Genomic DNA, 13314 nt, shown 5'->3' with positions numbered 1-13314 from the left:
TAAATTTTCATCTAATGAGATAGGGATTATTACCTTTTGTAGAAGAGGAAAATAGGATGAAGAAAGATGATATGTAAACTATTATGCCAGAAGTTGAAATCCATCCTTTTCTCCACTCTCTTGAGTGTTACTTTCCAGATATGAAAGGATCTATTTTTTAAACGTTTTTTTATTGTGAAATATAACACATAAACAAAAAAGCAATAAATTTCCACATACATTTTAACAAAAGTCATAGAACAGATTTTAAAGTTTGGTATGGGTTACAGTTCCATGATTTTTTTTTTTCTAGCGACTCCAAGGCACTGGACACCAACAGAAATGTCAATACAATGATTCAGCAGTCATAATCATTTGTTAAATCCTATCTTCTCTGTTATACTCCTTCTTCTATTTAAGTAACATATACATCCAAAAACAATAAATTTCAAACTACATCACAACAATTAGTTGTAGAACAGATTTCAGAGTTTGGGATGGGTTACAATTCCACAATTTTAGGTTTTTTATTTTCTGCTCTAAGACTCTGGAGGCTAAAAAAAGTATCAGTATAATGATTCACACTTATACTCATTTGTTAAACCCGGTCTTCTCTGTATAACTCCACTATCAACTTTGATCTTTCTCCCACTCTATAGGGGTATTTGGGCTAATCCCATTTTAACTCTTTCATGTTGGCAGGGGCTGTTGATAATATGGGATAGGAGGATGGAACTAGCTGATGTTCTGGAAGAGCTGGCCCCTCTGCATTTCAGGACTTATATGGTTCAGGGACCCATCTGGAGGGTGTAGGTTTTAGAGAGTTACCGTAGTGCATGGAACATTTGCAGAATCTTATATATTGCCCTAGGTGTTCTTTAGGATTGGCAGGAATAGTTTCGGTTGGGGTTTGGCAAGTTATGATAGGTAGCAATGTCTAACTGAAGCATGTGTAAGGATGTGATATCCAGAGTAGCCTCTCAACTCTATTTGAACTCTCTCAGCCAGTGATTTGTTACAGTTCTTTACCCCCCTTTTTTGGTCAGGATTACATTGTTGATCCCACAGTGCCAGGGCCAAGTTCATCCCTGGGCAGAGGAGATGAACTTGTGCAGAGGAGACTTTCACCCCTGGATGTCATGTCCCGTGTAGAGGGGGAGGGTAATGGTTTCACTTGCAGAGTTGGGCTTAGAGAGAGGGCCACATCTAAGCAACAAAAGAGGTCTTCCAGAGTGACCCTTAAGCATACCTATAGGTAGGCTAAGCTTCTCCACTACATACATAAGCTTTCCAAACCTCAAGATCAAGGGCTTGGCCTATTGATTTGGGTGTCTCCAATGTTTGGGACAGTATCCAGGGTTTCCTTGGTGGTAAATTTTAATAGTTACATAACTCTCCACCCCATCCCTCAAGGGACTTTGCCAATTTGATTATCTGCTTCTGAATATTTCCAGGTATTACATTAAATTATACAGGATTAAAGGCTCTCATTCTTATTCTGAGCTCCCTGTGTTTGGATTGTTTAAATAATCTATCCAGACGAAGTTGAGTCAGATTATGTGCTACAGAAAACCTAGGTACTGAACATAATACATTTCTTCCTTTGGTCTCTAAGAGTAGGTGAAGTTCTAAAATACAGGCAATGTCTTCCTTACCCCTGTATTCTGAATTGCCTTAATCCTGACCTGATTGACTTCATTCTTATCTCTAAATATCAAGTTATACATATATAAAACAGCCCCTCAAAATCCAGAAATAGCAATTACCACTCTGGGCTAAATGTGTTGCTATAAGAGCTTACAGTCTAGGCCCCAGTTTTCTTATAAGTATTTTCTACATGAGATCATACATTATTTTGGTCTTTTGTTTCAGGTTTATTTTGCCTCACCAAATGTCCCACAGAATCATTCACATTATTGCATGCCTCACAGTTTCATTCCTTTTTGTAACAACACTGTGTTTGATCATATGTTTACTCCATCATTCACCAATCTACTACTCAGTCAGTGCATCTTTCAGCCATCTTTATCTGTTGGGCCTCATTTATAATGTTCAAAGTCAACAGTCTATCAACACTCTCAATTTTAGATAATTTTATTGTTCCCAAGAGAATGCTAGCCAATAAGCACACCCTCACCAGATAAATAATCCAAACCTCCCCCTAACTCTTGTCCCTCCCCCCGTTACGTGCCCCAGTATTGCTGTGGTACTGTTATGTTTTCCTGTTAAACTTAACCCAGAGCATGCAATAGCATTTTCCCCCTATACCCCGGAATTATACACTCTTTGTATAAGATTGATTCCTTGCAGTAGTTCATGAAAGAACTTATTTATATTAATAGTGTTAAGTTATGGAACACATTTGTTAATATAGCCCCTTTCAATCATGTTCACCTTCAATATGGTAATATTACTCATGGACCCAGTAAGGAACAGCCTTCACTTTTGTCTATTCCCTTACAATTAAGTTCAACCTCACTGGCAAACTATTCACCCATCTCAAGCTTCTGTGTACCTCTAGGTCCCCTATATTCTGTATTATAAGCTTTGATTTTGCCTTTATGGTGGTCATAAAAGTGGAACCATACAGTTTTTGTCCTTTTTTGTCTGGCTTATTTCACTCAGCATTATGTCCTCAAGGCTCATCCATCTTGTCATGTGGTTCAGGATTTCATTTCGTCTTACTGCTGCATAACAGTCCATTGTATGTATATACCACATTTTGTTAATCCACTCATTTGTTGATGGACACTTGGATTGTTTCCATCTTTTAGCAATTGTGAATAGTGCTGCTGTGAACATCTGTTTGCAAATCTCTGTTTGTGTCATTGGTTTCAACTCTTCTAGGTATATACTGAGTAGTGGTATTGCTGGGTCATGGGGCAACTCCATATTTAGTTTTCTGAGGAACTGCCAGATTATTTTCCATAGTGGCTGCATCATTATTCATTCCCACCAGCAGTGCATGTGTCCCAGTTTCTCCACATCTTCTCCAAAACTGTGGCTTCCTATTTGTTTAATTGTAGCCATTCTTACAGGTGTAAGGTGGTATCTCATTGTAGTCTTGATCTGCATTTCCCTTATAGCTAATGAGAATGAGCATCTCTTCATGTGCTTTTTAGCCATCTGTATTTGCTCTTCAGAAAAATGCCTATTCATATGGGTTGCTTGTTCTTTTTCTGTTGAGTTGTATGATTTATTTATGTATCGTGATATCAAACCGTTATTCAATGTGTGATTTCCAAATGTTTTCTCCCATTGAGTTGGCTGCCTCTTCACCTTTTTGACAAGGTCTTTTTAGGAGCAAAAGCATTTGATTTTATGAAGTTCCCATTTATCTATTTTTTTCTTTTGTAGCTTGTGCTTGGGGTGTAAAGTTTAGGAAGCTACCTCTTATCAATAGGCCTTGAAGATGTTTCTCTGTGTTTTCTTCCAGGAGCTTTATGATACTGGTTCTTACGTTTAGGTGTTTGATCCAATTTGAGTTAATTTTTTGTATAGGGTGTAAGGTGAAGGGGTCATCTTTCATTCTTTTGGCTATTGATATCCAGTTCTCCATGCCCATTTATTGAAAAGACTATTTTGTCTCAGTCCAGTGGATTTGGAGGCCCTGTTGAAGATCAGTTGACCATAGATTTGGTGGTCTATTTCTGTACTCTTGATTCAATTCCATTGGTCAATACATCTATCTTTGTGCCAGAGCCATGTTTTTTTTTGGCCACTGTGGTTTTATAATAAGTTTTAAAACTTTTTTGGGATGCTTTTTAGCTATTTGGGATCTCTTTCCCTTCCAGATAAATTTGGTAAATAGCTTTTCCAAGTCTTCAAAGTAGGCTGATAGAATTTTGACTGGTACTGCATTGACTCTGCAGATCAAATTTGGTAGAATTGACATCTTAACTACATTTAACCTTCCTATCCATGAGCAGGAAATGTCTTTCTACCTGTTTAGATCTTTGATTTCTTTTAACAATGCTACATAGTTCTCTGTGTACCAGTCCTTTACATCCCTACTTAAATTCATTCCTATATACTTGATTCTTTTGGTTGCTTTTTGAATGGAATTTTTTCCTTATTAAACTCCTCAGTTTGGTCATTGCTTGTGTATAGAAATATAATTTTTGCACATTAATTTTATAACCTGCCACTTTGCTGAATTTGTTTGTTAGCTCAAGTAACTTTGTTGTAGATTTCTCAAGATTTTCCAATATCATATTATGCCATCTGTAAATAATGAAAGTTGTACTTCTTTTCTGATTTGGATGCCTTTTATTTCTTTTTCCTGCCTGATTGCTCTCACTAGAACTTCTAGTATACTGTTGAATAATAATAGTAACAGAGGGCATCCCTGTCTCATTCCCGATCTTAGGGGGAAAGTTTTCACCCTCTCACCATTGAGTATCATGCTGACTGTGGGTTTTTCATATAGGCCTTTTTTCATGTTGAGGAAGTTACCTTTGATTCCTACCTTTTGAAGTGTTTTTATCAGAAAAGGATATTGAATTATGTTGAACGCAATCAAAATGATCTTATGATTTTTCTCTTTTGATTTCTTAATGTGCTATATTACATAAACTAATTTTCTTATGTTCATCCACCCTTGCATTCCTGGTATAAACCATACATGGTCGTCGTGTATAATTCTTTTAATGTGCTGTTGTATTTGATTTGGTAATATTTTGTTGAGAATTTTTGCTTCTATGTTAGGGAAATTGGTCTGTAGTTTTTCTTTCTTGTAGCAAAAAAGAAAGAAAATGATGTGGTATTGAAATGATGTGAGCTTTACAAAGTGAGTTAGGTAGTGTTCTTTTTTCCTCAATTTTTTTTGAAAAGTTTGAGAAGGACTGACGTTAGTTCTTTTTTGAATGTTTGATAAAATTCCCCTGTGAAGCCATCTGGCCCTGGTCTTTGTAGGAAGATTTTTGATAACTGTTTAAATCTCTTTACCTGTGATCGACTTGTTGTGATCTTCTACTTCTTCTTGAGTCAGTGTAGTTTGTTTGTATGTTTTCAGGAACTTGTCCATTTCATCTGAGTTGTCTAGTTTGTTGGCATATAGTTGTTCATAGTATTCTCTTATGGTTTTTTTTTATTTCTTCAGGTTCTGTGGTAATGCATCCCTTGTCATTTCTGATTTTGTTTATTTGAATCTTTTCTCTTTTTTTTCTTTGTCAATCTTGCTAGAGGCCCATCGATTATATTGATTTTCTTGAAGAACCAATTTTTGGTTTTATTACTTCTTTCTATTGTTCTTCCATTTTTTTTTTAACTTTGCTTTAATTTTTGTTATTTCTCTTCTATTTGCTTTGGGGTTAGTTTTTTGCTCTTTCTTCCTTTTTAATATAGGCATTTAGGGCAATAAATTCCCCTCTCAGAACAGTCTTAGCCACATCCGATAAGTTCTGATATATTGTATTCTCATTTTCATTTGTCTCCAGATAGCTCCTGATTTCTCTTCCAATTCTTCGAGACACTTGTTGTTTAAGAGTGTGTTATTTAATCTCCATATATTTGTGAAAGTTCCAGCTCATTGGTGATTATTGATTTCCGGCTTCACTCCATTGTGATCAAAGAAAGTGCTTTTAATAATTTCAATGTTTTAAAATTTATAAAGACCTATTTTGTGCCCCAGCATATGATCTATCCTGATAATGTTCCATGAGCACTAGAGAAGAATGTACGTCCTGATGTTTGTAGGTGTAACGACCTATATATGTTGGTTAGGTTGAATTTATTTATCAAATTGTTTAAGTTCACTATTTCCTTGTTGATCCTTTGTCTGGTTGTTCTATCTACAGAGGAGAATGATGTATTATTAGTATTGCAACGTCTATCAGTCCCTTCAATTTTGCCAATGTCTGTTTCATGTACTTTCGAGTTCATTGATTGGAAGCATAGACATTTATGATTGTCATTTCTTCTTGGTTAATTGTCCCTTTTACTAATATATAGTGTTCTTCTTTTTATTTTATGATGTCTTTATATTTAAAGCCTATTTTGTCTGAAATTAGTATAGCTGCTACTTCTGCTTTCTTTTGGTTACAACTTGCATGGGACATATGTTTCCATCTTTTCACTTTCATCTATTTGTACCTTTGTGTCTAAGGTGAGTCTTTTATAAGCATCATATAGATGGATTATAATTCTTAATCCATTCTGCCAATCTGTATCTTTTAATTGTTAGGTTTAGTCCATTAACATTCAAAGTTATTACTGTAAAGGCATTTCTTGAATCCACCATCTTATCCTTTAGATTTTATTTGTTAGATCTATATGTTCTTCTCCCTCTTTCTCTTTTTATCCTTTAGATACTCTTACTGGTACTCTTCAATTCTGTGCCCTCCTCCAGACCACCCTCTCCTGTTTATTTTTTTTCTTTTCAGCTTGCAGAGCTCCTTTTAGTATTTATTGTAGAGCTAATCTCTTGTTGATATATTCTCTCAGCCTTTGTTTGTCTGTGAAAAATTAGTCTCTTCCTCAGTTTTGAAGGACAATTTGGCTAGATGTTGCATAGTCTGAACTCAGACTTTAGTGGTTTTCCTTGTATGCTTTTTTCTTGCCACTTTCAGTATTTTCTGCTTCTCTTCAAAATATGACAGGCTGATTAGTATTTGTCTTGAGGTAGGCCTTTTTGGATTTATTTTATTAGGCTTCTTTGATTTGCATATTTATGTTTTTTATAAAGTTTCAAAAGGTTTCCTCCATTTTATCCTCCACTAATCTTCGTAGCCCTTTACTCTTTTTTTCTCCTTCTGGGACACCAATGATTCTTATATTTGTGTGCTTTGTTTTATCCATCATTTCCATGAGATCCAGTTCAAATTTTTCCATCTTTTTTTGTCATTTACTCTTTTGTGTGTTCAAAATCACTTTTCCTGTCCTGTAGTTCACTTATTCTTTCTTCTGCCTCTTCAAATCTGCTGTTGTGTGTCTCTAGTATATATATATACTAGAGAATATATATATATATATTTTTTCTTTTGTAGGGGCAGGCACTGGAAATCGAACTCGGGTCTCTGGCATGTCAGGGGAGAATTCTGCCACTGAACCACTGTTGCACCGCTCTCTAGTATTTATTTTATTTGGTCTACAGCATCTTTAATCTCTGTGATAGCTGCTATTTTTCTATTTATTCTCTCAAATTCCTCTTTATGCTCTTCTAGTGTCTTCTTGATTTCCTTTATGTCATTCATCAACCCACTGATTTTACTTATTAATGTTATATGAGCATCTTTGATTAGTTGTTCCAAAGTCTGTATCTCCTCTTGTGTTTTAATTTGGTCATTAGGTCTGCATCCTCATATGATTAGTGATCTTCTTTTGTCTTCACAGCATGTAAATATCTTGATAGGGCTACTTTGAATGTTGCTTTCCTTCAGTAGTCTAAAACTTTGTATTTGTGGGATGGATATGGAGCAGAATGTGGGACATGGGGAGGGGCACAACAGTGCAGTGACAGGCTGTGGTGCAAATATATGCACACATCAGGAGTGCAAGTCATGGGGCTGTGGACGGGCAGTGCCGGGGCCATGGGGCAAGGTGCAGCTCAGGAAGGCCTTGGATGCAGGAGCAAGGTGAAGCGTGAGGGACAGAGAGGTAAGGTGAGGCAGGAGGCGGATGGGGGCCTGGAGCAGCTGTTCTGGGATTGAAATACAGGCAGGATGTGGTTGGGCATGTGAAGCATGCCGGTGTCAGAGTGTGGCATATGGGGCAAGGAAGTCGGATCACAGGGAGGTTGGGTCACAGGTGTTTCCTTGCTCTGGGCGAGATGGCCCTGGGGGCCGGGATGTGGCTGTCTGAGTGTGTAGGGATGAGGCACAATCACAGAGATTTCTGTTCGTGTGGCAGGGGTGGGTGATGATGGTTGGGCAGGGCCCTGGCGTGGGTCCAGGGGGACAGGTATGGGTGTGGTAGGGGGTGCTTGCTTGTGCCAGGCAGAGGCTGTGTGGCACAGATATGCCCAACAGCACCTGCCAGATGTGGGAGAAGGGCACGTATTCCGTGGAGTGAGGCAAGAGTGTGCACGTGTGCAGGGCAGGGTTGGTGGGATGCAGGGGTCAAGAGGTCTATGCACAGATACATGGGTGCCCGGCAGGGAGCATGTGGCTGTGCCGGTGCATGGATATGGGGGCAGGGCCCTCGTGTGTGAGGATCTGGGGAGCAGGTCCCTGGTGTGCGGGGGCCTGGGGGCGGGGCCTTGGTGTTCAGGTGCGCAGAGCTCAAGGGCATCGGGCTGGCGGGATATGACCTGGATGCGCAGAGCGGAGAGGGTGAGACCTGAGTGGGCACATGCACATGCACGAGTCTGGGTAGTTGAATGCTTATGTGCGCATGTGCAGAACTGGGGGTGGGAAGGGCCGGGTGGGGTTTAATGACTGTATGGGCTGGGTACGGGTGTGCCCAGGTATAAAGGTTGAGGGCTGTGGCGTAGACGTTCAGGTGACCCCCTACAGGGGGCAGGGAGGTGGATCCATGTTATACATGGACCTCTGGACGGGTGGGCTGAGAATGTGCTCTTGCCTGGGAGAGGTGGGTCGGACCCAGACAGGTTATTGTGCATGCTTGGGGCAGGGATGCTTGGGGCCGGGGGTTGGGGTGGGAGCACACGGAGGATGGGGAGGGAGGCAGTTCGGGACTCAGGTGTGTGGGGCCTGGGGGGAGTAGCAGGCGGGGGCAACGCTCGTGAAGGTGGTGCATCCAAGGAACACAGCTTGGCTTGCTGTCTTGTCGGCCCTCGTTGTCCATGGACTCCTGGAGGCTCTGGGCCTCTGTCTGGAAATGGCGTGCTAGGTTCTTTGCACTAGCTGTCTGGTTTCCAGGTCTCTGCGTCTCAATTTTTCTGCCTTTTCAACCAGGGCCTCCATATATGGTGTAGAAGACCCTTCCAGGTCCCTTACACTCTGGAATCACTCTTCGGGTCTTTTTTCTGTCCCTCCTGTAGCTGAGCAGAGGTGAACTTGACTTACCCTATTCTGCCATCTTCCTGGAAGTCTGCCAAAGTATCTAATTTTGATTGATGAGTGAGTTCTGTCTTAAGGAGGGCTACTATTCTCTGACAGTGCCTCTGGTTTGACTTGAATTTTGAGAAAAAAGTCTAAAGTTTTGTGTTTGTTTTTATTGGAGTGAGGTTCATATAGCATATTATTAATCATTTGAAGTTAACAATTCAGTGGCATATAGCACATTCACAATGTTGTACAAACTACCACCTCTATCTACTTGCAAAACATTTCCATCACCCCAAAATAAAACCCTGTACCTGTTAAACCCATTACTTCTCTTTCTCCTTCCTGACAGCTCTTGACAACCACCAATCTACTTTCTGTCTCTATAGATTTATCTGTTCTGAATATTTCATATAAAGGGGTCATTTCTAGAGGAATCCATTTATAGAAAGCTTATAATTCCCTGGCAAAGGTGAAAAGCCAGATTTCACTGTGGTGATGGGAGTGGTGGTTTGTTTGTTTGCTTATTTTCCAAAATAAAGTAGCAGTTGCCTTATTCACATGCTTTTCTTCATCTGCAGTTTTTAATTTCCCTGAGTCTCAAATGGTTCTTCGTATGTGGATAAAGCCAATTAGACTATTTAAAGTCTATCAGTCTATCTGAAAATGGTCCAGTTTCCTTGACAAATGTACAATATACATCCCTTTGAGAATTATTGAAAAAAAAATCTTGATATAAAGTTTCAAGAAAGGCTCATAGAGGAAGAAGAGAAGGTTAAATTTTCTAAAACCAATATTTGCTTGGGAAGAAAGAAGCTTCACCTCCTGAATTCGATTACTTACTTTTCTGTTCAAGTTCTAATAGAGAGCACTTCACCCTGGCAGACTCTGGCAATATACAGTCCTAAACATACAAATAGGAGTTTAGCCTACCATTTCTTGCTCTTAGAGGTTTAGGAGGAGTTTGTTCATCTTTCCCCTCCTATGTGAATCCCTGTTAATTGTGTAGATCTTTGGTGAGTGATGCAATGTCCGTGTCAGCCGCCACTGTTCTCTGGCAATGAGTGACTCTCAACTTAGATGTATCTGAACATGGACAGAAACAAATATGAGACTTCCCTCCCTAGTGTAAAACTTGGAAACCATTAAAAAGAAATTTTCAGCTACTCAGAACATTGGAATACCAGGTTGATTTTCTTCATAGCACCTCTCACTTTTTTTTTTTTAGAACTTGCTTACTTGTATATGATTTAATCCTATCTCCTCTGCCTATACATAGAAAGATACACATTCTCTGTTGCATTCTTAGCCCTTAAACAGTCCTAGGCACATAGTAGGTTTGCAATAAATATTTGCTAAATATATATCTGAGTGGATTAACAGTTACATTTCTTCATTTTTAAAGGGGGAAGGAATTGAGATTGGTGGGGTAGAGTGATTTACCAAAGTCTTATAACAAATTCAGAGTAAGACTTGAAGTAGAATCCTGTCTCTTGATTCTTAATCGAGTACATTATGCCTGTGTGTCTTCCATTTTATCTATTATGACTGTACATGCTTACACAAAGGACATTTGGAATTTCAGATTAATTATATGCCAGGCCTAAAATGAATACTGTCTGATGATGATTCCTTGTTTGAATATATTTGGTAATCCAGTGATATTGCAAATTTTTGGTTGTTTGAGATTTTTCCTCACCTTTAGTGAAATGAATAATTCTCATAAACGTGAAACTTGTGTTTGTTTCATTCATTATACAGAACTCTAGCAACATTCGTCCCTTAGATGATATAAAACAATTATAATACTGGCTTAAGGAACAGTCGTATGTTCATAATTCTTGAATTATTCTGTGGTTCCAAATTTGTAGCATGAGTTTTATTTATGCACTAATATTTTGTTCAGACAGTTCTAACTTTAAATGGATTAGTTTTACATTTTCCTTTTATATTTTAGTACCAAAAAGTTAGTTGACTTTGGGAGACTAAGTTATAGTGTTTAAATTATTTCCTCTCTGCTTTCTTTCACCTTTCCTTTCCTCCTTTTCCTCTTTCTTTCTATGACTCAACAACTCTCTACTTGGTGGAGTATTGGCATTGTACTATTCTTGACCTGTGTGATGATTACACAAGAGTTAGCTTTCTAATTATTGATAATTATAACCTATATAATATAACAGTCTTTTATGCACATTTTTGCATGTATATTTCATAAAAACTAAAAAAATACAAGCAAATCATATTATACAACTGCTTTTAGTCTGAAATGGATTTAAATTTGTTAATGGAAAGATGTATATACACTATTATTTCTAATTCTCAGAAAATTATGGAAGTTTCAAGGTATGCATTTCTATTCCACTTTATATATAAATGAATGTCTAATCAACATTACTCATCAGTGATTTATTCCACTTAAAAATATATTTTGGTTACACATGTATTGAAGGCATAAAGTATTTAAATAAGAATTGCCTTTTTATTTTACATTTTATTTTTGATATAAGTAACCAAGTAAATTTTCACCAAATTTTTAAATTCAAGGGCTTTGCTTGCAATTTCTGTAGATTACATGTAGAGACATAAAATTAAGAAATTTACATATCTTTTGGTGGATGAAACATATATTCCATTAACTTCTGCACTTTTTTTCTCTGTACAAATATATTTATATTTTCAACAGAATGTAATTTTGTTTAGATTGTTCTGTCAACAGGGAACATAAAGCATATTTGTGCATAGACTTAATTGTAGATTTATTGCTTTGATTTATTGCTTTATAGGTATATATTTGTGGGTTTGAAATCCAAATAGGAAGGATTATCTTCTGTAAAAAAAATTAATGCTTTAACTAGAGAAATTTTAAAAACTTACCGTGATATTATTATATAAGAAGATATGTCCTACTCACTTACACTGACTCATTTTCTTTCTGACAGGATATTTTTACCCAAATATAGCCTACATATAAATAAAATCCTGAATCTTGATCATAGGAACCGGAACCATAGAGGATTTCCTCAAGAGTATTCCTTTCATTAAGTGGCCTTGGAACATGAGAAAATGAGGATGGTGAAGAAGTTAAAAAATGTTTGTTGAGGGATTAATCTTTCCATCATGTATACAAAAAGTAATGTGTGCTACTTTTGTTGTGTTGTAATTAAACTTTACTCCAAGAAGGAAGATTAAAAAATTGACTCAAAAGGCAGGAAGGATATTGCTTCTAATGGATCGGTCTTGGGAGTGAGCTCCCACTTCTGAAAATGCAAACTGGAGGGGCACGTTCACCCTGATATTTGAGTACAGAAGCAAAGGGAGGAAGCTATAAAGACTGAACTCCAGTGTGTTGCAGGACTTCATCTTTCAGTCACCTAGATGAACTATGTGTCTTCCTCTTAGAACAGAACAGCACGAAAGGAGCCCAGCAGCTACTGAGTCATGACCCGAGTGCTCTTTGCACCCCCCCAAACGCTCATCACTGCTTTATGTGGGCTGTGCGTCTGAACTGGCACAGGTATTTAATGTGAGAATAAAGATAAGGATGACGTTTATGAAAAATGAAACATTTATTCTTTAAATTGCCTGATATTTATTGAGGTTAGAGATATAAGTGAAATGTAAAGATCTTCTTGTCTTGAGGACAGTATCTGGCACATGCTTGTTTGATGATGGAAAGAATGGCGAATGAAGGAATGAATGAAATGCAAAGAACTGGAAAAACATTTATAAATGACTGTTACAACTTGAAGGAAGGTGGGTGCTACAAGAGTAGGCCAAGCTTGCATACAATTGTGGAATATTAAGAAGAGAGAGTTAACATCCAGTTGGGTGGAACACAGGAGAATGTATAGAGTGTTATATGAAAGGTAAGATTAATTTTGGAGAATTACAATCAAGGTATAATTCATGGTAGAGTTGGCATTTGCAGTAAGGGTAAGAGTTTAATATAACATTAGATTTCTTTTTGGTTGTTACTTTTACAGGTTGTGACAAGAACGGTTAAGTTATCATTAATTTGAATACCTCTTATTTGGCATTTGGGGTAATTTAGATAAAATAATCTTTCATTGGCAAAGATAGGACTCCTTTATCAAATCTCATCTTCATTTATAATGCAGTTTAGTTTTATAAGACTTTGACACTTAAATGGAATAGTACCTAGCATGTAGTAACTACTAAGTGTTTACTTATTGACGACAATAAACAAACTGACGCTCTATCAGTTTATAGACTTAACTGACCAATATCAATATCAAATAGAGAAAGCTATGTATCAATAGGTCCCACTTTTTGGATTCCTGTCTTTGTCACCTTTATTGGTTTTTCCTAGGGCTCATTCTTGGGCTTCTCCATTCTATATCTGAACTATTGGTGATCTCATCCACTGTCA

General features: G+C 37.6%; 1 long non-coding RNA gene across 1 annotated transcript in view; it reads left to right on the top strand.

The window, feature by feature from the left end:
- The window catches only part of LOC143673472 (uncharacterized), a 399281-nt gene extending 386482 nt beyond the window's left edge, over positions 1 to 12799 (top strand). Inside the window, exon 4 of the long non-coding RNA XR_013170386.1 lies at positions 11864 to 12799. This is a non-coding gene — a long non-coding RNA (uncharacterized LOC143673472). The remainder of the gene's footprint in view (positions 1 to 11863) is intronic.
- Positions 12800 to 13314: the final 515 nt, after the last annotated feature.

The sequence above is a fragment of the Tamandua tetradactyla genome, chromosome 2, assembly GCF_023851605.1.
Source record: "Tamandua tetradactyla isolate mTamTet1 chromosome 2, mTamTet1.pri, whole genome shotgun sequence".
NCBI lineage: Eukaryota > Metazoa > Chordata > Mammalia > Pilosa > Myrmecophagidae > Tamandua > Tamandua tetradactyla.
The sequence above is the reverse complement of the archived record's forward strand: the minus strand, read 5'-3'. Positions and strand labels throughout refer to the sequence as shown.